Below are 25,684 nucleotides of genomic sequence, written 5' to 3' on the forward strand. Positions count from 1 at the left end.
AACTTTGTAGTGTGTTTTTAATAGGAATGATATTGTATTTTATCAAAGGGGATTTCTTTTTAGGTTTTTGCAAAGCAAATGGGGTTAAGTGGCTTGCCCAAGGCCACACAGCTAGGTATTTACTAAGTGTCTGAGGCTGGATTTGAACTCAGGTACTCCTGTCTCCAGGGTTGGTGCTCTATCCACTGTGCCACCTAGCCACCCCTCAAAGGGTTTTTTTTAGCATCTGTTTAGATAATCATGTAATTTCTGTTGGTTTTGCTATTGATATGTTTAATTATGTTGAGTTTTTTCTTAATATTAAGCCATCCCTGCCTACCTGGTAAAAAATCCTACTTGATCATGGTGTATTATCCTAGTAATAACCTGCTGTAGTCTTATTGCTAAAATTTTATTTAAGAGGTTTGCATCAATATTCATTAGGGAGATTTGTCTATAATTTTCTTTGTCTTTTTGGTTCTTCCTGGTTTAGATATCAACAACATGTTTGTGCCATCAAAAGAGTTTATCAGAACCCCTTCTCCTATTTTTAAAAATAGTGTATGTAAACTAGGAATTAATCATTTCTTAAATGTTTGGTAGAATTCACTTGTAAATCCATCTGGACCTGGAGAATTTTTTTCCTTTTCTTTTAAATTAATTTATTCATTTTCATCCACATCCACATGTATCTTTTTAAGTTACAAAATTTCCTTTCACCCCTCCCTTCTCACCCCCTTCCCCTCAGTGGGGAATAATCAGGTTAATACTTGTTCATATAGATTTGTGTTAAACAGTTTACAAATTAGTCACTTTTGGTATGAGGAATTAGGATTAAGGGAATGAAGTACATAAGAGATTTTTTTTTAAAAAATGAATGTAGTTTTAACCAGATTCTGAAGGGGTATTTTTTGTTGTTTGTTTTGTTTTGTTTTGTTTTTCTTCCTCTGTATGGGGATAGTATTGTCCATAAGCTTCTATAGTCTTCAAATAAATGTTTGTTGGTTGATATGTAAATTGGATAAACATTCCATCTATAGCTACATGTAGATCATTGATAAAAATGATCAATATCACAGGGATTAATACAAATCCATGAATTTGAGAGATTCTTCCTAATTAATGACTTCTCTTTGGATCTGATGATTATATCACTTCTAGTTCAAAGTAATTCTTTTCCATGTAGACTTCACATTTTCATCTTGATCATAAAGTATTAAAGTCTTTGTCACATATTTTGCTTAAATACATTTAAACTTTAGAAAGGCAGCATGAAATAGGAGATAAAAGCTTACTTTTATTGAGAACATTCAGGCTTGAGCCTCAAAAGGACTCCATGAGAAAGGGGCTTTTATTATCTCCACTTCACATATGAAGAAACTAAACACCATTGAAGATGAGTGAATTTCTCTGTACCATACAGATATTATGTTTCTGAAACAAGATTAGAATGTAAGTTTTTTCTGACTCAAGGTTCAGCATGCAATCAACCATTTGGAATCAAGAAAACCGGGATTTAAATCCTTACTCAGATGCTTGTATGCTTTCTGACTCTACTCAAATCATTTCATCTCTGAGATTCAGTTTCCTTATCTGTAAAAAAGAAAAAAGGATAATAGTATCTATTTTCCTCAATATCACCAATTATTTTTGTTCCTGTTTTTTTCCTGCCCACTGTTCTTGTTGTTCTGATAATTTCAGTATTTAGTGGACTAAAAAGACTGGTAAGTTTATCAAGACAAAGTTAAAATGAAATCAGTGTGACACAACCTGTTCTTGATGAAATCATATTGGCTTATAGTGATGACCATTTTAATATTGTTTTACCAAGAAAAATCAAATTCATGCTAACAGTCTTACAGCTTCAGTCTATCCATTTCTCTTTTCCTTCCTTCTTATTCTTCCTAATAGAATAGTTTTCACTGCTAAGATATCTCTTTTATTCCACATAGATTTTCAAAGGTGATTCATCTTTGAAGCAAATAAAAAAATTAATTAGAATGTGTGTGTAGATGGAGGATTAGGAAGAAATCACCATTTATTTAGTGAATATACAAACACATAAACACATATGTTCAGATACTCTGCTAAGCAATATAACATATATAATGATATACAAGAAAAATAACAAATATCTCATTTGATCCTTGACTAGACAATAATAGGTTCTGTCATTAAATCCATTTTCCAGTTGAATAAATGAAGGGGGTTAGGTGACTTTCCCAGAGGCACACAGATAGTAAATGCCTTAGGCTGGATTTGAACTCAGTTTTTCCGAACTCCAAGACAAACTTTCCATCCATTAAATGAGTTAAATAGCATCTAATATTACCCTCAGTTTCCTAAAATACTGTTCGGCTGGATCTACTCACAGGTACAAACTATAATTATCTAAGTACTTTAAAATACATTATCACTATTCATGTTAGCATTCTCATGGTATTCCCAAATTAAATTTCTCTAAATTAAAATTATATTTAAATAATTATTTATCATATTTAATTTTTAATTAAATTTCTTCTTAGTAGAGAATATAGAAAAAAAACCCAAAACCCAACATTTATTTTCATTATCTAATTATCTCCATGTTGTGGTTCAATCTCCCCCCCTTTATTTTTTCAATGTTCTATTTTCTCCAATAATGCAAAAAAAATGTATTTTTGTTAATTCTCATTTTCCTCTTTCCTCATTTCCTTACCTCATCTTATTGTGAGATTTATCACTTCGGAAATTTTTCTTATAGGACCATGAGACTCTTTTATATTCACCTTCAGTACTTGTTTTAATTTTTAAAAAACTGTGTATCTGATTTATAGATCTTGTTACAAAGCTACATTTAATATACAGAATATCATATAATAAAGGCAAACATTCTTCTCAAATAATAATCATATTAAAGTCTACAATATCAATGTGTTACCCAGTCATCAGGGAAATTCATATTTTCAAATTTGGGGGTCCAAATCTTGGACCAATGGAAAGTTGTTATGCATTAAAGAACATTTAATGCTCATTAAATTCAATTATATTATTTTATGATTAAATTCTGCTTTTAAAATTTGAATTATTAAATTATAATATTATTTTATTAAAATATTTAACAAATTATATTGTTCTTTTTTACCTCTAAGTTTTAAATCAATCAGTACTTATTTGCAAACAGGTTATGATATTTCAGGTTATCTAACAATATGCTCTTTGTCCACTTTTGCCTTTTTCTACTTCTACTCTAGTCTTAACTGCACAATCTAAATTTTGTTTGACACAAGTAATCCTGAGTTAGACAGTGATTCAACATAAGATTGAGGTCATGTAATCTAAAGCTTTAATTTTATAGATAAGGAAACTGAGGTACAGTAAAATAGAATTACTTTCCCATAGTCACAAAAGTAGAAAATAGCATGCTAATATTTGAAGACCAATCTTCTCACTCTAAATTCTGTATTGTAGGTACATAATGCTACCAATATTTACAGATAAAAGAGAATGAGGATATGAGTCCACTAACATAGTATGCTTTTGATGTAAATTCACTAGTCATTTAACCCAATTTCAGTAAAAGTAATAAAGGTCAGATATAATTGTGAATGAGGGAACTTTGGAATACCACAAATATGTAAATGGAAATTTTTGTCTTCACTAATATTTAGTGCAAATATTTTTTGTTGCAACTTGATTGTAGTTTCTTAGACACTGAGAATGCTGCAACATAGTCAATTTTTCCTCAAACTTGCTATTTTCATAATGAGTTGAGAATCCTCGATTTTCTTAATAGTTCCTTGTGTGATACATTATAAAATGTCTTGCTGAGAAATTACAGAGCAGCATCCACAGACTGCACCCTCATCAATTTTCTTTGACACCCCTTCAAAGGATTCTGTCAGATTGGTTTGGCAAGATTTGTTTCTCATAAACCCATGCTGGCAATCTATATTAGTTTACCACTCTTTTCAGAGAAGCTCACCAGTTTGTCTCTTATAAATGATTTTAGACCCTTTCCTGGAACTGAAATCAGACTTTCTGGCCTACAGTTCTCTGATTCCCCTCTATTAACCTTTCCCTAAAAAATCAGCAAAAGCAATGCCAAAGGCTTCAACAATTCCTTGTATACTTTCATCTTTCCCTCCAATACCAATACAGCTGACACTTTTTTTTAATTGCCTCTAAGGGTATTGAGTTTTCTTTGAAGTACTAGTCGTGTATTTCAGCCACATAAAGAATGTAGCTATTCCAGTGTACTAATAGAGTTCTGACCCAAAGGTACTTGGAATTTTAAAATGTGAGGTTGATGTAAAGATTGATTCATCTCATTGAAGCTGCTTTGAGTTTCCGGATGTTTTAAACAAAGGGGAAGTACCTCAATTATGTTAAAGAAAGTCACACATAGCTGAATAAATGCACACTCTGAAGCAATACTTTCATGTGAAACAAGTGATTTCTTGATAACGTACTACTCAGCTTCTTTTTATGTCAATCATCTGTTCATGCATTTATTGGTCCAATAATCATTCCTACTGAATCACTAAATTAGATAAACTCAGATTGGGAATGAATTTCAAATGATAATCTTCAGCTAAACAGGAATCCCTTAAATAACTCCAACAGGTGGTCACTCTATTTACTTGAAGACATCTAACCCACTTTTCAAATCATTCTATTTCACTTTTATTTAGCTGTATCTGCCAGAATAATTTTGTTCTGATAACAAGGATTATTTTGCCCTTTAATAAATTCTACCTATTGATCTTATTTCTGTGAAACTCACGTAAAGTGTCTTTTGAAAAATTAAAAGCATTTCATACCACTCCCAAGTCTACTTCTACAGGCTACATAATTCCAATTCAATCATCTACTCCTCAGATGATAGGATCTCTGGGTCTGTTATACATATGCTTATCTTACTCTAGATACTCTCTACCTTAACATTTTCTTTTCTCAAATGTAACATCCAGAAAAAAAAAATTGAGCAGGGAAGCAGGCAACAGGATTATCCACTTCTTAGTCTGGGGTTTGTGTTATGTTAATACAATCTAAGGTGACATTAATATTTTGGGCTGTTATATCACCCTCTTCATTTATAATGACAAGCAGGTCTGTGACAATTTCAAGGGTTTTTTTGAAGGAACTGCTAAGTCTGATAGAGAAAGAAATTTTTTTTATTTTATACTTGTGAAACTGATTGAATTGAATTCTTATTGAATTGAATTGAAATGAATTCTTATTTTACATTTATTCCTATTTTACTTTATTTTGCTAGATTTTGCTAGATTAAAATATTTTGTTCTTTTCTATCAACATCTTTTTAAATATTCATGGTCATTCAACAATTTCTATAAACCTTCTACCACAAGATCATCTGTCAGTTTAAGAGGAATAGATCTTTGCATTCAGAAGACAGAAGATGGACCATCAAATCTCACAGGAATACCTCAGGTTGTATATATATAAATTCTAAAAAAGAGAGAATGAAAAGCACAGACATCAGGAGCAAAATAGGACCCTGTCACTAGGACCACAGGTAGAGGATCAAAGACAAGTCTTAAACTAGGATATATTGTCAGTTACTGCACTGCATTTCTGACCTTAAAGCAGACCTCACCCAAAGAAACAATGAAAGAAAACTTCTCATATGTAATAAACCAAAAAGTAAAGAGAAAATGGAAGGAAGGAAAGAAGGAAGAAAAGAAAGAATGATAGAAAGAAAGGAGGGAGGGAGGAAAGGAGGGAAGGAGTAAAGGTAAGATGTTTTCATCTTTCATCTTAAAGGGGAGATAAAATACATTGGAGTGCAAAAATTGGTCGCATTAAAATTAAACTGTTGGTACTTACCATATTCCTCTCCTATGACATTTTTCTTTGTAAAGAAATGGCTGAAAGGTAATAAAAGGAAATGGAACAAAATCTATTAGGCTTCACCTGAAGTAAAAAAAAAGCTGTAGAGTATATCAATTATTTAGAGAAAGCAAGAGGAAAAAACTAGAATTAGATAAAATCATTGAATAAGGAAATTGCATTTTGTTGATTAGTACCTTAGACATGTGATTTTAGAACTTTATATATATATATACATATATATATATATGTATGTATGTATATGTAAATATATGTATATATAACCAATTGGTATATAGCATCTAAATACTTGAAGAAAAAAGCTAAATGAGTTGCAGGAAAAAGTACATTCAACAAACTATAATAGTATGGAACTCAATGTGCCTCCTTCAGAAATTAAAAAAAAAATTAGCAAAACAAAACAGATCACTAGATAAATGAAAAATAAATAAATAAGAAAGGAATAATTTAAGGATACGAATAAAATTTGAGAAAAGTTAGGGGGATAGATTTCTAGTGATTATTAAAAGGAAATAGAGTATGTACATATATCATGTTTTGTATGACATTTAGAAAAAACTGACCATATATTAGGACATAAAGCCATAAGAAACCAATTCAGAAAAAAAAAAACCCTTATGGAATAATAGTTTACTGATTTTTATTCTATAGGATTGTGTTTTTAGAAACTGACAAGGAAGAACAAATTAAAAATTAAGTGAAAGAAAATAACATAATTCTAAAAAAATTACTGAGTCAAAGGCCATATCAGAGAAATGATAATTTAATTAAATATGACCAAAAAAGTTATAAAATATAAATGAAATGAAGATAAAGAAAACAAAGTCATTAGGGGCAATTTTATATCTCTATGCACTTCAATCAACAAAAGGCAGAGTAAAAAAATTGATAAATTAGAAATGCAACTAACAGAATAAGAAAAATTAAACAAGGGGCAGCTAGGTGGCACAGGGATAGAGCACTACCCTTAGAGTCAGGTGTACCTGAGTTCAAATCTGACCTCAGACATTTCATAATTACCTGTCTGTGTGGCCTTGGGCAAGCCACTTAACCCTATTGACTTGCAAAAAAAACCTTAACAAAAAAATGAAAAATTACACAAATTGAAATTCTGAAAAATTAAATAATTATTAAATAATATTAGAAGCAAAATGACCTAATAAATAGGAATATTAGCAATTTTAAAACAATAAAATTAACCATTATTTAATTTGAATATTATTTGAATATGAATTGAATTATTGAATTTGAGAAAAATATATAGTATCAAACATGAAAATGCATAATTAATAAATTAAAAAGAAACTAATGATATTAGAAGCTATCTTATCTAATTATATGCCAATAAAGCTTATAATTAAATGATGAATATTTTTAAAATATAGAATACCCAGATTAATAGAACAAGAGAAAATTTAAGTAATCACATATCATAAAATGAAAACAGACAAACCATAAATAGCCTCCTAAAAGGGTTATACAATAAAAGTTTGAATCAAATATATTCAAATTCAAAATATATTAAACATTTAAAAATTGAATATTAGTTTCAAAAATAGGAAAAATTTGAACTACAAAATTCTTCCTATTATAAAAAATATTATTTATATCTAAATTAAGTAGAGTAAAAGTAGAAAATAGGGACTATAGAACAATATGCTTAATGAATATTGAGGCAAAAACTTAAATAAAATATCACCAGAGAGTTTATATCAATGTGTCACAAGTATTGTTCATTATGGGTTGAATTCATATCAACAAGGTAGTGTTGGGGTGGCTAGGTGGCACAGTGGATGGAGCACCAACCCTGGAGTCAGGAGGACCTGAGTTCAAATTCTGCCTCAGACATTTAATATAATTACATAGCTGTTTGACCTTGGACATGGCACTTCACCCCATTGCATTGCAAACCCCGCCCCAAAAAGGAAATAAAAACAAGGTAGTGTTTATTCAATATTTGGAAAACTATAACATAATAAATGATGGCAATAACAATAATAGCAATAGTTATTATATAATAATATATAAGAAGATCCAGATAAAAGCTTCTGATGTAGTATAACACCAAATGTTAAAAAAAAATTCAAAAACTGAAAAGCATTAGATGTTAAGCAGACTTTTACTAAATGTGGATGAGTTAAACACACACAAACACACACATACATTTGTATACACAAACACACAGATACATAGAGTAAATGAATATATTTTTATGCAAACACACATACATACCCTAAAAGCTAGAATTATATGAAATGGGAATAAACTGAAGTTCTTTCCAACATAATCAAGGTTAAAAAAAGATGTCTATTGTCATGAATAATATTTGATTGTAGAAATAGAAGTAACAGCAATGGAATGATAGAAGAAATTGAAGGCAAGAAATTGAACTAATAAACATAACTAAAAAAGAAATAAAATCATAATCTTATGAAGATGATATAAAATTATACTTATAGAATGCTAATTAATAAATTGTAATTAATGGAAATTATAAATAACTCAAGAATAATTAGAGGATATATAATAAATCCATAAAAATTATAAGCATTTCTGTATATTACTAACAAAATTGAGTAGGAAGAAATAGAAAAACTCTACCTAAAACAATTTCAGAATATATAATTTTTCAGAATCTCCCACTGTGTTAAATAAGAATAGTATAATTATAACTATAAAACATTGTTTGCAAAACTACACATTAAAATATTAGAGATATATGATTTTTTATTTTACAGGCATATAATATTGAATGATGACAAAACCTTATAAATTAATAAACATATTCATAGAAAAGATATATACATAATCATACATAGAATTATGTAATATATATAATCGTACATAGGATTACTCTTTAAACAAAAAAATAATAAAATTTATTGGGGAGAACTATGCTAAAGAATCTCAAGAGTGAGAGTGACCAAAACAAAAATAAATAAATAAATAAATGCTTGGAAAAGAAAGGAAGGAGGTCAAGCAGTTACAAGTCTCAAACTACACTAAAAATTATTCAATTCTGATTAAGAAAAATATTCTCATTCAGAATTATTTTTCCCAACTCTATGCCAATCAATTTGATAATCTAAGTGAAATAGATGAATAGTTACAAAAATATAAGTTGTACAGGTTAAATGAAGAATATATTAAATCAGGGGCGGCTAGGTGGCATAGTGGATAAAGCACCAGCCCTGGAGTCAGGGGTACCTGAGTTCAAATCTGATCTCAGACACTTAATAATTACCTAGCTGTGTGGCCTTGGGCAAGTCACTTAACCCCATTTGCCTTGCAATATATATATAATTACTAAACAACCCTATCTCAAAAAAAAAGAAATTCAACAAACCATTATTGAACTCCCTAAGAAAAAATCTCCAGGGCCAAATGGATTCACAAGTGAATTCTATCATACATTTAAGGAACAATTGATTCCAATGCTGCATAAACTCTGGAAAAATAGGTAATGATGGAACTCTGCCTAATTCTTTCTGTGACACCAATATGATGTTGATACCAAAAACAGGAAGAGTTAAAACAGAGAAAGAAAATTATCGACCTATCTCTCTGATGAATATAATTGCAAAAATCTTAAGTAAAATCTTAACAAAATTACAAGTTATCACTAGAATAATACATTATGACCAAGTATGATTTATTTCAGAAATGCAGGGTTGGTTCAATGTTAGGAAAACTCTTAGTATAATTAATTATAACAAACCTATAAGAAATCATGTGATTATATCAATAAATGCTGAAAAAGCTTTTGACAAAATACAGCACCCATTCCTACTAAAAATACTAGAGAGTATAGGAATAGACAAATTGTTCCTCAGAATGATAAGCAGTATGTATCTGAAACCATAAACAAGCATTATATTCAATGGGGATAGGTTAGAGGCATTCCCAATAAGATCAGGGGTGAAACAAGGGTGCCCATTATCACCACTACTAGTCAATATTGTATTAGAAATATGAGCTTCAGCAGTTAGAGAAGAAAAAGAAATTGAAGGAATTAAAATTGGGAAGGAAGAGTCAAAACTCTTACTCTTTGCAGATGACATGATGGTATACTTAGAGAATCCAAAAAAATCATCTGAAAACTGCTAGAAATAATTGACAACTTTAACAAAGTTGTAGGATATAAAATAAACCCTCATAAATCCTCAACATTTCTATATATGACTGGCAAGATGCAGCAGAAAAGCCTAGAAAGAGTAATCTTCAAACAATATAAAATACCTTGGAGTCTACCTGCCAAGGCAGGCTCAGAAATTTTTTTTAAAACAATTACAAAACACTTCTCAAAAAAATAAAATCAGATTTAAATAACTGGTCAAATATCAACTGCTCATGGATAAGCTGAGATAATATGATAAAAATGACAATTCCACCAAAATTAAACAACTTGCTTAGTACACTACCAATCAAAATTCCAAAAAATTACTTTAATAAGTTAGAAAAAATTGTAAGTAAATACATATGGAGAAAAAAAAAGTCAGGAATCTCCATAAATTTAATGAAAGAAACAATGCAAAAGAAGGTGGCTTAGCCCTATCAGATCTAAAATTATATTATAAAGCATCAGTCATCAAAACTGCCTGGTAATAGTAAGAAATAGAGTCATGGATCAGTGGAACAGACTAGGTGTAATAGCAGGAAATGATTATAGTAATCTGCTGTTTGATAAACCCCAACAGTCCAGGTATTGGGATTAAAATTCTCTCTTTGATAAAAGCTATTGGGGAAAATTGGAAGTTCTTTTGGCAGAAACCTGGATTAGACCAACACTTCACACACACTATACCAAAATAAGATCAAAATGGATACAGGATTTAGACATTAAAAAAACAATATTATAAGCAAACTAGGAGATCAAGGAATAGTTTACCTGTCAGATCTATGGAAAGGGAAGCATTTATGATCAAGAAAGAGATGGAGAACATCATTAAAAACAAACTCGAGGGGTAGCTAGGTTGTACAGTGGTTAGAGCACTGGTCCTGGAGTCAGGAGAACTGAGTTCAAATCTGGCCTCAAACACTTAATAATTACCTAGCTGTGTGGCCTTGGGCAAGCCACTTAACCCCATTGCCTTGTAAAAACTAAAAAAACCCAACCAAACAAAAAAAAAACCTTAGACAATTTTGATTACATTAAATTAAAAAACTTTTCCACAGACAAAATCACTGTAACCAAAATGGAAAGAAATGTAATAAACTCGGAAACAATTTTTACAACTAGTATTTCTGATAAAGGACTCATTTCTAAAATATATGGAGAACTGAGTCAAATTTTTTTTAAAATCCAAGCCATTCCCCAATTGACATATGGTCAAAGCATATGCAAAGGCAATTTACAGATGAGGAAATCAAAGCGATCCATAGTCATATGAAAAATTGTTCTAAATCACTACTTATTAGAGAAATGCAAGTTAAAGCATCTCTGAGGTATCACTTTACACCTCTCAGACTGGACAATATGACCAGAAAGGACAATGACCAATGTTGGAAGGGATGTGGGAAATCTGGGACACTATTACATTGTTGATGGAGCTGTCAACTCATCCAACCTTTCTGTAGAGGAGTTTGGGACTGTGCCCGAATGGCAACAGAAATGTGCATACTCTTTCATCCAGCAATACAACTACTGGGTCTATCCTCTAAAAATATGATGAAAAATGGTAAAAAAAAAATATCACCTGCAAAAAGATATTCATCCCAGCCCTGTTTGTGGTAGCAAAGAATTGCAAATTAAGTGAAGGTCCTGCAGTTGCGGAATGGCATAACAAACTGTGGTATATGTATATGATGGAATATTATTGTTCTATTTGAAACCAGGAAGGATGGGAATTCAGGGAAGCCTGGAAGGACTTGTATGAACTGATGCTGAGCAAGATGAGCAGAATCAGAAGAACTTTTAACATCCTAACAGCAACATGGAGGTGATAGTCAATGTTAACGTACTTGCTCATTCCCTCAGTACAACAATCAAGCACAATTTTTGCATGTCTGCAATGGAGAATGCCATCTGTATCCAGAGAAAGAATTGTGGAGTTCAAACAAAGACCAAAGACTATTACCTTTAATTTTAAAAAAAAATCATTATCTTATTATGTAATTTTGCTATCTCTTATACTTTACATTTCTTCCTTAAGGATATCTTTATTCTCTCATTACATTCTACTTAGATCAATGTATACAATGGGAGCAATGTAAAGACTAACAGACTGCCTTGTATGGGAAGTGGGGTGGAGAGAAGCAAGATTAAGGGGAAAATTGTAAAATTCAAAATAAATTAAATATTTCTTTAAAAAAATAGACTCATGAATGGAATGGTTTAGGTATACAAGATATAGAAGTAAATGAATGATGCAGTATAAATTTTCTTAGACTAAAAGACTGTAGCTGTTAGACAAAATGCTGACATATTGTTTAGGACAGAAATCTGGAAGAAATTAATTTTAGACAGTAACCTCAAAGTTTAAGATAATATAAAATTCAAATATTCAGATGGCTTAAATATGAAAGGTCAAATCAAAAATAAATTCGAGAAACAAAAAAGATATTGCATTTTAGATCTGTCTATATGGGAAGTGTTTAAGCAAACAAAGAAAAGCAGGATTCATAGGAGATTAAAAATGGATGCTTTTGATTACAAAAAAAATTAAATAAACAGATACAATGGTGTTAAAATTAGAAAGGAAAAAACTAGAGAAAAACACTCATTGTAAAAAGTTTCTGTAAGAAAGATCCCATTCTGAAGTTAAAAGTTTGTTTGGTTCAAAATTATAAGAATAAGAGCCATTCTTGAATTAATAAATAAATTAAGGCTATAAATTATTCTAAATAGAAGAAGCATAAACATTTTAGGCATAACAAAAAATAAATATGTTCCCAAACATTAATAATTAGAGATATGAAAATTAAAATATCTTTGAATTTCCACCTCCATTCAGTCTGAAAAACTGACAAAAATTTTTAAAAAGAAATAAGAGATGTTGTAGGGATTTCAAGAAAATAGGTATGTTGATATAATGCTGGTGGCACTCAAATTTATAGAAAAATTCTAAAAGCAGTTTGAAGTATGTCCAAAAACCCTATTAATTTGAGCTCAGCTGGATCCAACAGTACCACTTCTTAGGTCTCTAACTTGAAAAGATCACAAAGAATGTAAAAGGTCATTTATAAACAAATTTATTTTTGAAGCTCTTTTTAATTCTGGTAGGAATATCCTAGAAAGTAAAGGGGTTCTGGGGCAGCCAGGTGGTGCAGTGGATAGAGAGCACTGGCCCTGGAGTCAGGAGGACCTGAGTTCTAGTCTGACCTCAGACACTTAATAATTACCTAGCTGTGTGACCTTGGGAAAGTCACTTAACCCATTTGCCCTAAATAAATAAATCATTTTAAAAAGAAAAAAAAGGGGTTCTAATCAATTTAGATAGGAATGAAAAATATTTTTAATGAATATAACTGAATACTATTTTCTTGTAAGAAATTATTAAGAGATAGTTTCAAAGAAACTTGGGAATACTGACATAGGGTGAAGTGAGAACAAGAACAATTCATATCATAGTAACAACACTCTAAAAGCAAAAAATTAAAAATATTTAAGAACTTCTATCAATGCAATGAACAACCATGCATCCAGGGAACCTATATTGAAGAATGCTACTAAATTCATAGAACGAAACACAATTTTGGATATTGCCACATGGAAATGTGTTTTGTTTTATTTTGCATATTTAGCACAAGATTTTTGTTTTATTTTATTTTTCATTGTGAGAGGTATCTTTGAGGGAGAAAAAAGCATTATAATGAAGGACAAAAGAAAAAATGTATGTAGCTGGGTATCTATCTAAATCATTGATGAAAATGCTGAATATAATTGTTGTTAGAAAATGATATCTGAGAGCATCCAATAAAAGAACAAAGAATGTATATTTTGGCATTGGGTAGAAATACAAAATAAATATAATTTGTGATTCTGTCCACAGGCAGTTTATAATCTAGCCATCATAACTTATAAAATATTTTACTTTATGTTTAGCTGCCTTGTTATAATACACATTACAATATACATACATAATTATAATACATTACAGAAAGGTAATCAAGTACTTTTATTATTATTCTTTTTTCCCCCTGATAAAATAGTGGCTTGAGTTGTTCAATATATATCACTCAGTCTTTTCCTCTTTTATCTCTTTCCTCAAAGCATGAAACATTTCCCATAACAAAGACAAGCAACCAAGATCAGAATAAATCATGAAATCTCTGCATCAAAAAGGAATTTCAAAAAACTACAGAACTCATGTAGCCTAAGGAAACTCCACTTTTCTCCTCCCATACCCATTAAACATTTACAATAGTCAGAGTGTTGCCTCCTTTGTTTTCTTTTTTCATTTTCAAACCATCTGTAATACAGCTTACTGTAAATCAATTCTGTAAAAAAGGAAGAATAACCTCCAGGTAAGTTTTAGTCTTAATATAACTCTTTTCATTTTTTTTGACTGAGGTGATCTCAAGAGAACAGTTAGACCATTTTAAACAATTGAATTGAAGTCTAATAACAAACTAAACACAACTATAAGATAATTGGTGGAATTCCCTTTGGTAATACTTCCTCTCACAAATTTTCCTAAAGCAAAAAGAAACAAAGGTAAGTTGTTATAATGAAACCTGGAAATAGACACATATAGGTGTGTAAATCACTTCTTAATAATATCTGTAGGTCATGCAAGAACATCAAACTCAGTCTGCTCTTTTATCTAGATAGTAGGTCAAATAAATGTTTTTTTTTATTTAAAAGGGGATGGTAGAGGATTCTAGTATTTATTAACTTTTCATCAAAGACATCGGTAAAGTTTATAGTAAAATCTAGAACTGGTTCTAATATACAGATAATAGCATAACTACTATTGTATGAGTTTTCTTCAATTATCTGGATATTTTAGGAGAAATATGTTGTGACCTTGAATCATCCAATTGATGGCCTCAACAATACATTTTGCCTGCTTTTGTTTATTTGTGAGTCACTTTAAGTAACTGAAACTTCAAAAAACCAGGACAAATTATATTATTAGTCTCCAACTATGTTTGTAACAATTTGAGTATGGGTAGTCTTGATTAATTATACTCACTTTCAAAAAAGACTGACAAGAATTCTGATACTAAATCTGTCCCTATGTCAAGCAAGAATTTAATGTCTCTATTTAAATGTCTGATATTTTCTAATGTAAAACTTGAACATGAAGTTTATTTTTTTTATTTAAAATGATAACTTGAACTTTAACAACCCTTTGTGGTATTAGCTACAATTCAGAACATTAATATCTTAGTCAAGGAAAGATTCCATTCTTTGTTCATTCAAAACAAAAGGGGGGGAAGAGAAGAAAAAAGAAAATAGCTTGAATTTCATTGTTTTCTACTTTTCTTGTGGAGTGAAAGATATTTATTTTTTCTGTTTGACTTGCTCAATTTTTGAAGAAGACCAAAGAGATTATGTGAGAGTATACTGGGAGGGGGAAGATAACTTCAAAATACATATTTAATTTGCCAGTGTGTGTTCTACATATCTTCCCAGTAAGGATTCTCTGTGAAGTTTGCAAATGCAAGGACTACTGCAAGATTTTATGAATAAGATTTTAGAAGAGTGTCAGGTTTTATGTTGGTTTGTTTGATATATAATACCATTCTCAAGGCAAAAATATGAATACTTGCTATTGCTACTCTTATTTCCAGGGGCAAAGATTTCTTTGCTCTCCCTGAGGAAAAGAACTGTAAGGATCTGACACCTGTTAAAAGTCTCTTAGGAAACCTCTGCAGTTGAAACTGTTGACCTTGTTCAATCATTCAAGTGCTTCTACTCCACTTTCAAACCAGAATAAGGGCTAATATGAATTTCCAAAAGATTCAGATAAAGGAAGCCTGATAGCCACTCTCTCCAAATAATAAATATATGTATATGGCACATTCATGATTTTCCTAGAGTAGAAAGAATTACAGAAGAAAAAGAGACTATACAAAACAAACACAATAGAAATGAATTACATTATTCACTTTCATTTGCTACCATGTTGAATTTATTAACCTATTAAAGCAGCCAACAAAATTAAAGTTCATAAGAGTATGGCTTGAAACTGTCTTATTCATTTCTAATATGATATTCTGAACCAGTTATATAAAGCTATTGCCTTTGCCCTAAGGCAGTTTCTTTCTTTGTTTAGGGGCTGCACATCCCTAAGTCATTATCTTCTAAAATTTTGCTGTTCATATGGTCAGCTATAGAAGTAAAAAAAAAGAGTTTGGATTATTTTATATCAACCCTAATTTTCTGCAAGACAATAGAACATGTTGAAATTTTAGGCCTAGGCAAAATTTGGAATTTTTCCCAGTATGGAAAATATGTTCCTACCAAAAGGATGTGCTCCATTTTTGACCAGAATCCAATGTTCCTTTTAGTAAAAACTCAACAAAATACTAATTTGGAGTGCCAGTAATGTCAGTCTCCTTTTGGGAATTAAGGATTTGAATATATATATATATATCTGAATATGTTCCCATTTGTTAAGATGGAAGAGTATATTTGGCAGCCTAGACAAGCTATGAGGATGAAGATCTTAGAAGGATTGCCAAGGATTTGATGTATAAGTGATGTAGTAAAGTAGCCAGAGGAAGGCTTCTATTTTATGTTTTCCTTAAAAAAAATATTTTATGTTCATTTTATTTCTTGTTTCCAATCCACACATTTTCAGAAAGTAGACAAAATATTAGACTAAAGCATTAATAAAAGTATGTAGAATTCTTGTAAATGTGAATATTATCCTTGCAAGACTTAAATTCTATATAACTGTCCAAAAGTCATTAATGAAGTTACTTGAGGGACTATTGAACAGAATTGAGATTAGACTTGTTTTGCTTGGTCTCATAAGGCACCATGAGGAGAAATAGGTGAAAGTTTAAGCATCTCAATTAACTATTCCAATGATGTCTTTATTGACCTTACTCATTCCAGTCCTTCTTTACATTTCATGCTGAATATAATACCTAAATTTATGTCCCAAAAGCCAGTGTCTAATCTTGCCAAACTCCTTCTCAAGGATTCCAAATGTCTCTAAAATAGAATTCCACCTTCTCTATTTGGTTTTTAAATCTTTAAAATACCTCTCTGAGATATTTATCAAGGTCTATTGTATGTTAATAAACATTGCTGTACCTTTCAGTTCAATTGAATTTCGTCCTCATATGTGATATTCAAACTTCTAAGTTCACATCTTTGCATAGCTTTTCTCTCATATTTGGAATGTCCTACACTTCTATCAACTTCACCTCTACCCAAAAGAATCCCTAAATTCCATATAAGGACAATTAACATTTACCTTCTACATAATACCTATCATGTTGCTCACTCAGTAGCTACTGGTCACTCTCCAAAAAATATTACCTATCTATCTATCTATCATCTATTTATCTATCTACCTATCTAGCTCTGTGCCCATGCCCTCATTTAGAATGAGTTCCTTGTTTTCAAGGACCATAGTTTTTCTTTCTATTCCTAATATCTAGCTCAGTGTCTACCACATATTAGGCACTTAGTAAATGCTTACTGTATTAAAGAAATCTAATACTGACATTTTTGACTTTGGGTATGTCATTAATGTCTCTCAGTCTACAACCCCTTCTCTGTTATAATGAGTTATTGTTCAATGAGTGCAGTCCTTATAGGTAGTCATCAGTATGCTCTACTGATGTAATTTCCTATGTGGAAGAGAACTGGAGTCTGTTTTTGGAGTTGCTATTTGTGATAGTGTGTTCCTAAAGCATTAGATGGGAATTTCGTATTTCTAATCTTTCTAAAGTTTCAAAACAAATATCTCATTGTAAAATTTAATTTATGGCAGCTTTGAGCTCTCCATACTAGCATACCACAAGAGGAAGAGCAAACAAGAGAAGGAGAAAGGCGAAGGTTTGGGAGAGGTGGGGACAGAGGAGAAAAAAGAGAAAATAATACTTGAAGAAAAATCTTAGTTAAATCTTTCTTATTTGGTCCTGAATAAACAAATATAAAAGTAGATAAACAGAGCACACCTGACAAGCAAGAATCATTAATAAGCTAACTCAATAACCCAATATTGGACAAGCCAGAAACTTAAATTACATGGTAAATAATTTCTGGGAAACTAGAAAGCAGTTTGGAAGAAATTAGGGTTTCAACTAGATTTAATATATTATATAATAAAGCCCAAATAGTTTTAGGAATTTAGTAATAAAAGTATTAGTATTTTAAAAATAGAAGAAAATCAGATTGAGTATCTTTCACAGCTATGAGCAACTAAACTAAAAATGAGATAAAAGGGTTTACAAACAGTTAAATATTTTCAACTTGATAAAAAATTTAAAATAATTTTTGTGAAAAAAAATTCATGAAACTAGGAAAATAAAGGGAAAGATCAACTGAGAGTTTAAGTCTTTCAATAAACTTTCTAATAAGATGCTTTAAGCAAAAAATATAGGCAAGAGCAAAGATGGGAAAACAGTTAACCAGTAGGAAATAAAAAGCTGAATGACCAAAAATTTCAGAAGAAATAATAATCTAATTTATAGCAGACAAAGTGAAACAATGGATAGAGTATCAAGACCAAAGACCCAAATTCCAATCTAACCTCAGACATTTAATAGTTGTATAACCCTGGTCAAGTAACTGAGTCTCTCTTTGCCTAAGTTTCCTTATCTATGAAATGAAAATAATTACTTTCCTCCCTACCAAATAATAAACACCTACCTCCCAGGATTGTGAGGATCAACTGAGAAAATGATTTCAAAACGCCTAGCATAAGGTTTTGCACATAATAAATGACATATGACTGTTAGTTAATATTGTTGTTGATGTAAAGGAAGAATCTTTAAAAGTCACAAAAAAGCAAAGGACGTATTTAAAAAGCACTTCATAAGAAAGAAAAAAGAAACACAATTCCCCAAGAAAGAGATTTCAGAATTCCTCAAAAAAAAAGGAAAGAATCAATAGTAACTCCAGAGCATTTCAAAAAAGAAAAAAATTTGAGGAAAAAATTAGGAATGATATTCTATTATAAACGTTCTTAATGAAGAATATGTTTGCTAATTGCTATAGGAAAATTTTAAAGTTTACTTGATATTTTGAATAAAGACTTAGAAATTTAGGATGAGAAATATCAATTTGGTCAAAAAATACTAAAGTAGAAGAAAGTTTGGTAGAAGGAAAGTAGGGGTCACATAATTAAGTACTAAATAAACATTAATTTATGAATTCATTCTACACAGACCAAGCAACCTTGAAGATAACTGCACATACACACAAAACATATATATATATATATATATATATATACATTTAATTCATAAAAATTTATTTTGTCTCATTCCTACTTTTTTCCTCAATTGAATAAAATAATGTTAACAAATAAATATATGTTAGTTTTCTTTTTTTGCTTTTATTAATCTGTCCTTTCATTCTCACAATTCTTAATTTGATATTTTTTAAGTTATTCATGTAAGCATTTTGAGATATAAAATTTGCCCTAATACCTGCTTTAGCTTCATCTTGAAAAATTTGATATATATCATCATTGCCATTGTCTTATTGATTTGTTGTTTGATATACTCATTCTTTAAAATTAGGTTATTTTGCTTCCAATAATTTTAAGTTTATCTTTCTAAGACCCTTCATTATATGTACTATTAACTTGCATTATGATCTGAAAAATGTATTTGATATTTCTGCTTTTCTGCATTTGATGATGATATTTTTTATGCTCTAATAACCTGGTTATTTTGTAAATTCTGCTTCTTTGCACTCCAGAATATCAAATTCCAGGTCTTCTTTTCCTTTAAAGTTTAAGCTGACAAATCTTGCATAATTCTGAATATCTCTCCCTGGTATTTAAATTTCTTCTTTTTTTTTTTTGGCTTTTTGCAGTATTTTCCCTGTTAACTGAGAATTCTAAAATTTGGCTACAATATTCCTTGGAGTTTTTATTTCAAGGATCATTTTATCTACTTGTTCTAGGAAATTAAGAACTTGTCATGATAATTTCTTGAAAGATATTGTCCAAGGGCTTTTTTGAATCATGGTTTTCAGATAAATCAAAATTTCTTAAAGTATCTCTACTGGATATAATTACTACTTAGTCATTTTTTAAGAGATATTTTATATTTTTATAATTATATAAAAGGATTTATTTATTTTTTAAACTACATGCAAAGATAGTTTTCAACATTCATTTTATAAGATTTTGAGTTCTGTATTTTTCTCCATTCTTCCCTCCCCTCCCCACTCCCCTTAACAGCAAGTAATCAGATATAGTTACACATGTACAATTATGTTAAACATATTTCCAAATTCATTGTTATGAAAGAAGAATCAGAATAAAGGGGGGGAAGCCATAAGAGAGACAAAAAACTCCATAAAGTAAAAAATAAATTTTTAAATGAAAAATTTTTAGCATTACTCTGCATTCAAACTTTAAAATTTCTTTCTCTGAATGTGAATGGCATTTTTTATCTTTTAGAATTGTATTTGATCATTGTACTGCTAATGAGATATAAGTCTATTATGGTTGATCATCACATACTGCTGCTGTTAATGCATTCAATATCCTGATTCTGATCACTTCACTCAACATCAGTTCATGTAGGTCTCTCCAGGCTTTTCTGAAGTCCAAATGCTTATGCTTCTTATATAACAATTAATCTTTCATCATATTCATATATCATAGCTTGTTCAACCATTTCTCAATTGATGGACATGTCCTCAGTTTCAAATTTTTTTGTCAATGCAAAAAAAGTACTGCTACAAATACTTTTGCAAATCTGGGTCATATTTTCCTTTTTTTAAAATTAATTTTAATTTATCTAATCAATAATGATTTAGACCATTTTTTCACATGACTTCATATATTTTCAATATCTTCATCTGAAAACTCCATGTTCATATTTTTTGTGCATTTGTCAATTGGGAAATGACTTGTATTTAATAAATTTGACTCATCTTGATTTCAGTACTCTTTATTTTCTTCTATTTTTTCAACCTTTAGATTTTGTTTGATGGAATCTTGGTGTCTCAGAAATTCATTAGTTAACCATTTGTTTTATTTTCTTTAGTTAACTTTTATTCTTTTTTTTCCAGTTGGTACTTTTTGATTAGTTTTAGTCCCTTTCCCGTTGACCTTTTTTACTTTTAAAGAAGTTGATTTGGTAAATTTTTCATAATTCTCCTGCATGATGCTTATTTCTTTTCTCCATTTTTCTTCTTTCTCTCTCTTTGTTTTTTAAAATCCATTTTGAGTTCTTCCAAGAGGTCTTTCTGAATTTGAGACCAATTCAAAATTTCCTTTGAGCCTTTGCATATAGACTGCTTTCTTCTGAAATGATGTTTTTATCATCACTATCTGAATAGTAGTTTTCTATGGTTAGCATTCTTTTCTTTTTTTTTTTTTTGCTCATTTTGATAGGTGAGCTCTACTACTTGAGCACAACAGGTATGGTCTCAGGCATTTTGTGTTGGGTGTTGGGTGTCAGGTTCTGGTTCCTTGTTTTCCATTCTGGCATCTCAGATGCTCACAGTTTGTTCCCCGAATTAAGGTAGCCTAACCCAGTCGCTTGTTGCACTAGGATTCCTGGTCTCAAACTTTGCCTTCTGAGCTGGGGTTTGGACCCTCACTGATAGCTTATACTACTGACCTGCTGTACTACTGTTCTGCTGAGCTGAGACCTGAGTTGCGTTAGGACTAAGAGCTTCCCACTTCTTCTTATATTGGACTGTCCTCCCCATTTACCCACATGAGACAAAACTTTTCTGAAATTCCTCTAAAATATCCCGAGTTAAGTAATCATTTCACTCTATTTTGTTGTTGTTGTTGTTTTTGATTGTCATCCTAGGGTTTCTTTAGAGGCTTTTAAAGTTATTTCAGGAAAAGCTCTGGGTGTTTCCTAGCTTTGCAACACTATATTGGCTCAGCTCAGGAAGTCTATAACAAAAACATATATATTCTTCTTTTATTTTTTAGTTTTATCAATTTTATGACAATAAGGTAGAACTTCAAAATTATTTAATTTATATTTCTCTTTTAGTGATCTAGGATATTTTTAGACATGAATGTTGATTGTTTCATCTATTCCTTTAAATAATGCCTAATCATAAAGTTTAACCTTTTAATAATTTCAGACTCACTTTTATTCTTGTAATTTTAGACAGTTTCTTATCTATCCTGTAAATGAAATATTTATTAGAACTTGCTATGAACATCCACCCCTCCCTAATATACTATATCTCTTCTAATTTCGTCTTAGTTGATTATTTGTTCAGTCATTTTTCAGTCATGTCCAATTCTTCAAACCCCTATTTGGAATTTTTTGGCAAAATATTGAAGTAGCTTGAAGTTTCTGTCTCCAGCTCATTTTCCAAATAAGGAATCTGAGGCAAATATGATTAAGTGTTTTGTCCAGTGTCCCAGTTAGTAAGTATCTGAGAACAGATTTGAATTCAGGAAAATGACAGCAGGCCTGGCATTTTTCCACTGTTGTCTCTTAACTGCCCTGATCAGTTAATACTTGTTCAAAACATATATATATTTAAAATCTGTGTATTTTTTATTCTTCATTGGTCATCTAACAATATAAATGAAAAGAGGATGATGAGGATGATTTACAGTACTAGTAGTCCTCATTTCATGACATCTACTCCTCCCTTTTCTCTTTCTTTGATCCAGGTAACAAACACAAGTTCTCATTCTTTCTTTGTAAACCTCTTTTCATCCTTTGAAGTTGAAGTTTGTTTTGCTTGACCCAGTTCAGACCTCAGCCTATCCACCTCCCTCTTATTCTTATTTTACCCCTGTCTGTGTTCCCTCCTATTTCTCCATTAAACTAAAAACACTAGGAGTTTTTTAATTTTGTGAGGTGTGTGTGTGTGCGTGTGTGTGTGTGTGTATTTGTGTTCTAACCATCTTTAGGTCAGATAAGCATGAAACTAAATGGATGTCTGCTACCCCCTCAAACGTTATTGTTACATCTATAGTTTTCTTTTTTTTCAAACTCAGATTATTTAATATTCTGGTTCCCTCACTTCTTTCTTATTTTATGCCTCATATTACTTGTCCCCTGCCTAGTCTTTGCTCTTTAAAGATCATACAAACATAACAAGACTTCTATCTTATTTATTCTTTTATGAATACAGCTACCACTGTGGCTCCACAGTACTTGAACTCTTTTTTTTTTTAATTGATCTTGAAACTCTCAATTTTGACCATGAAATTCATGGGAATTGTTAGTTTCTTTCAGGAGTGAATGTTAGATCTTTTTTTATTTTAATTTTTCACTTTCTGATCTGTTTCTAATCAGTCTGATCAGTCTTTATAATTTCTTGAAACTTTCTTTTCTTTTCTTTTTTCTTTTCTTTTCTTTTTTCTTTTCTCTTCTTTTCTTTTCTTTTCTCTTCTTTTCTTTTCTTTTCTTTTCTTTTCTTTTCTCTTCTCTTCTCTTCTCTTCTCTTCTCTTCTCTTCTCTTCTTTTCTTTTCTTTTCTTTTCCTTTCTTTTCTTTTCTTTTCTTTTCTTTTCTTTTCTTTCCTTTTACTTTCTTTTCTTTTTTTGACAACAAACTGCCTTTCTGGTAGGTGAAAGATTCCTGAATTTTTTCTTCACTTTCCCCCTTCCTAATCAGTTTTTCATTATTTTATTTTTTTCTATTTTTCAGTCTTTTAAAGTAAATCTTCCTATTGCTTTTGACTCTTGGGTTTCTTGTGAAGTAATTCACTTCCTTTTGGTTCATTAAAATTTTCAAGGATTTTATTTCTTTGGAATAGTTTTATACTTCTTATATTGATATGTTAAATCTTCTTCCATTTTCCCCTCTATCTCTTCCTCCATTTTTTCTAATTATTTTCCAGAGAGATCTCATTTAATTTATAATAAAACATTTAATTTCATTTCTATCAAATAATGTAAATGACCTTTTAATAAAACAGCATTCTGATGGGGGGGGTTTCAGCAAATGTTATAGAATTGTTCTTTTTTATTTGTGTCTTTAGTATACAAAATCCCCATTAGCTTTTTTTAAAATATATATATATCCTTTTAATTAATTTGTTTATATAATCTTCCAACCTTATTTATGAATTGAAACTTTGGATCTAAGACTCTGGATATATGGAGTGCTTCTTTTAGTGATCTAGGATAATTTTAGACAAGAATGCTGATTATTTTCATTTATTCTTTTAAATAATACCAGATCATAAAGTTTAACCATTTAACAATTTCATACTCACTTTTATTTTTGTAATTTTAATTGTTATCTATCTTGCAAATGAAATATTTACAGGAGGTAAAGAAGTACAGTGGATAAAGTGTTGCTACTAGAGTCAAGAAGACTCAACTTCCTGAAATCAAATCTGTTATCAGATTCTTACTGAGTGACTCAGGGTAAATCACCTAACCCAGTTTTCTACAATTTCCTCAGCTATAAAATGAATTGTAAAAAAATGTCCAACCACTCTGGTATCTTTGCCATGAAAACCACAAATGGGGTCACAGTTAAACATGAATGAAGAAAAAATGACTGAACCTTTGGGAGATAAGAGTCACATAAATACTACTTCCTTCTGTTTCTGCTTTTTTTTTGTATTATATACAAACTCAAGTCTATTCATGTTGTATCCAATGTTCCACTCCGTATTCTGGCAAACAGTATATAGGTCCCTTTGATAGAAGGTTCTGCAAGGGATTTCCTAGCTGGATTCTCTCTTCAGTGACCACAGGTAACTGGACTACTTCCTTTGGATATCTTTATGAACTAGGTGTGTCTGGGGAGGGGGGTGCAATTCAATGTGACTTCTTCTTCTTTGGTTTCCTGATCACATCTTGACCTCCTAGTCTTCCTTGATATTTGTTAGACTACTTGTGGCAGAGTTAGGCTATTTGTGTGCTAGAAGTCTTGCTTGTTCTTCTGCTAGTTTTGTCAATTGTTAAAAAGTGCCTTTAAGGAGAAACAGAATAGAGGTCAGTCTGAATGATAGTTTGGGGCTATCTTGTGAAAAAATTTAAGTACTAAACAGTAGCTTATATATATATATATATATATATATATATATATATATATATATATATATATATCTGTATCAAATTGCTTGTCTCTTCAATGCGGTGGGATGGAGAGAGGGAGTAAATTTGGATCTCAAAATTTGAAAATAAAATTCATGCAGTTGGGGAAAAATACAATAAATTTACAGCGACGTTTATATTTGATCTTAAAGTTGGAATCATGGATCCATGTAAAGTCCAATGGTAAACAACAGAGAGCAATTTTATTTATATTGAAAATTATAATGATAAAACATTTATTTTCACTAATCTCTAATTGAAATTTATAAAGCCTTTCAATTAATTAAGAATATTTTGAGGGACAGCTAGGTGGCTCAGTGAATAGGGCAGCGGCCCTGGAATCAGGAGGACCTGAGTTCAAATCCAGTCTCAGACACTTACTAATTACCTAGCTGTGTGACCATGGGCAGGTCATTTAACACCCATTGTCTTGCAAAAACCTAAAATAAAATAGATTAATAAATTTCATCAAACTGTCATAGGAGTTTGTTACACACACACACACACACACACACATACACACACACACACATACACACACACACACACACACACACACATATTAAGAATCATTTCCCTAAAAGTAATAGAAAGATATTTAAGCTTAATGAGAAAGGGAGTGATTCAGGAAAATCACTTTGGCAAACATTAAGAAGATGAATTGTAGTTGGGAGAGACATGGGCAGTTTTTCAAGAGAGATGATTAGGACCTGGATTGGGGGT

This window comes from Macrotis lagotis, chromosome 5 (assembly GCF_037893015.1).
Source record: "Macrotis lagotis isolate mMagLag1 chromosome 5, bilby.v1.9.chrom.fasta, whole genome shotgun sequence".
NCBI classification, from domain to species: domain Eukaryota; kingdom Metazoa; phylum Chordata; class Mammalia; order Peramelemorphia; family Peramelidae; genus Macrotis; species Macrotis lagotis.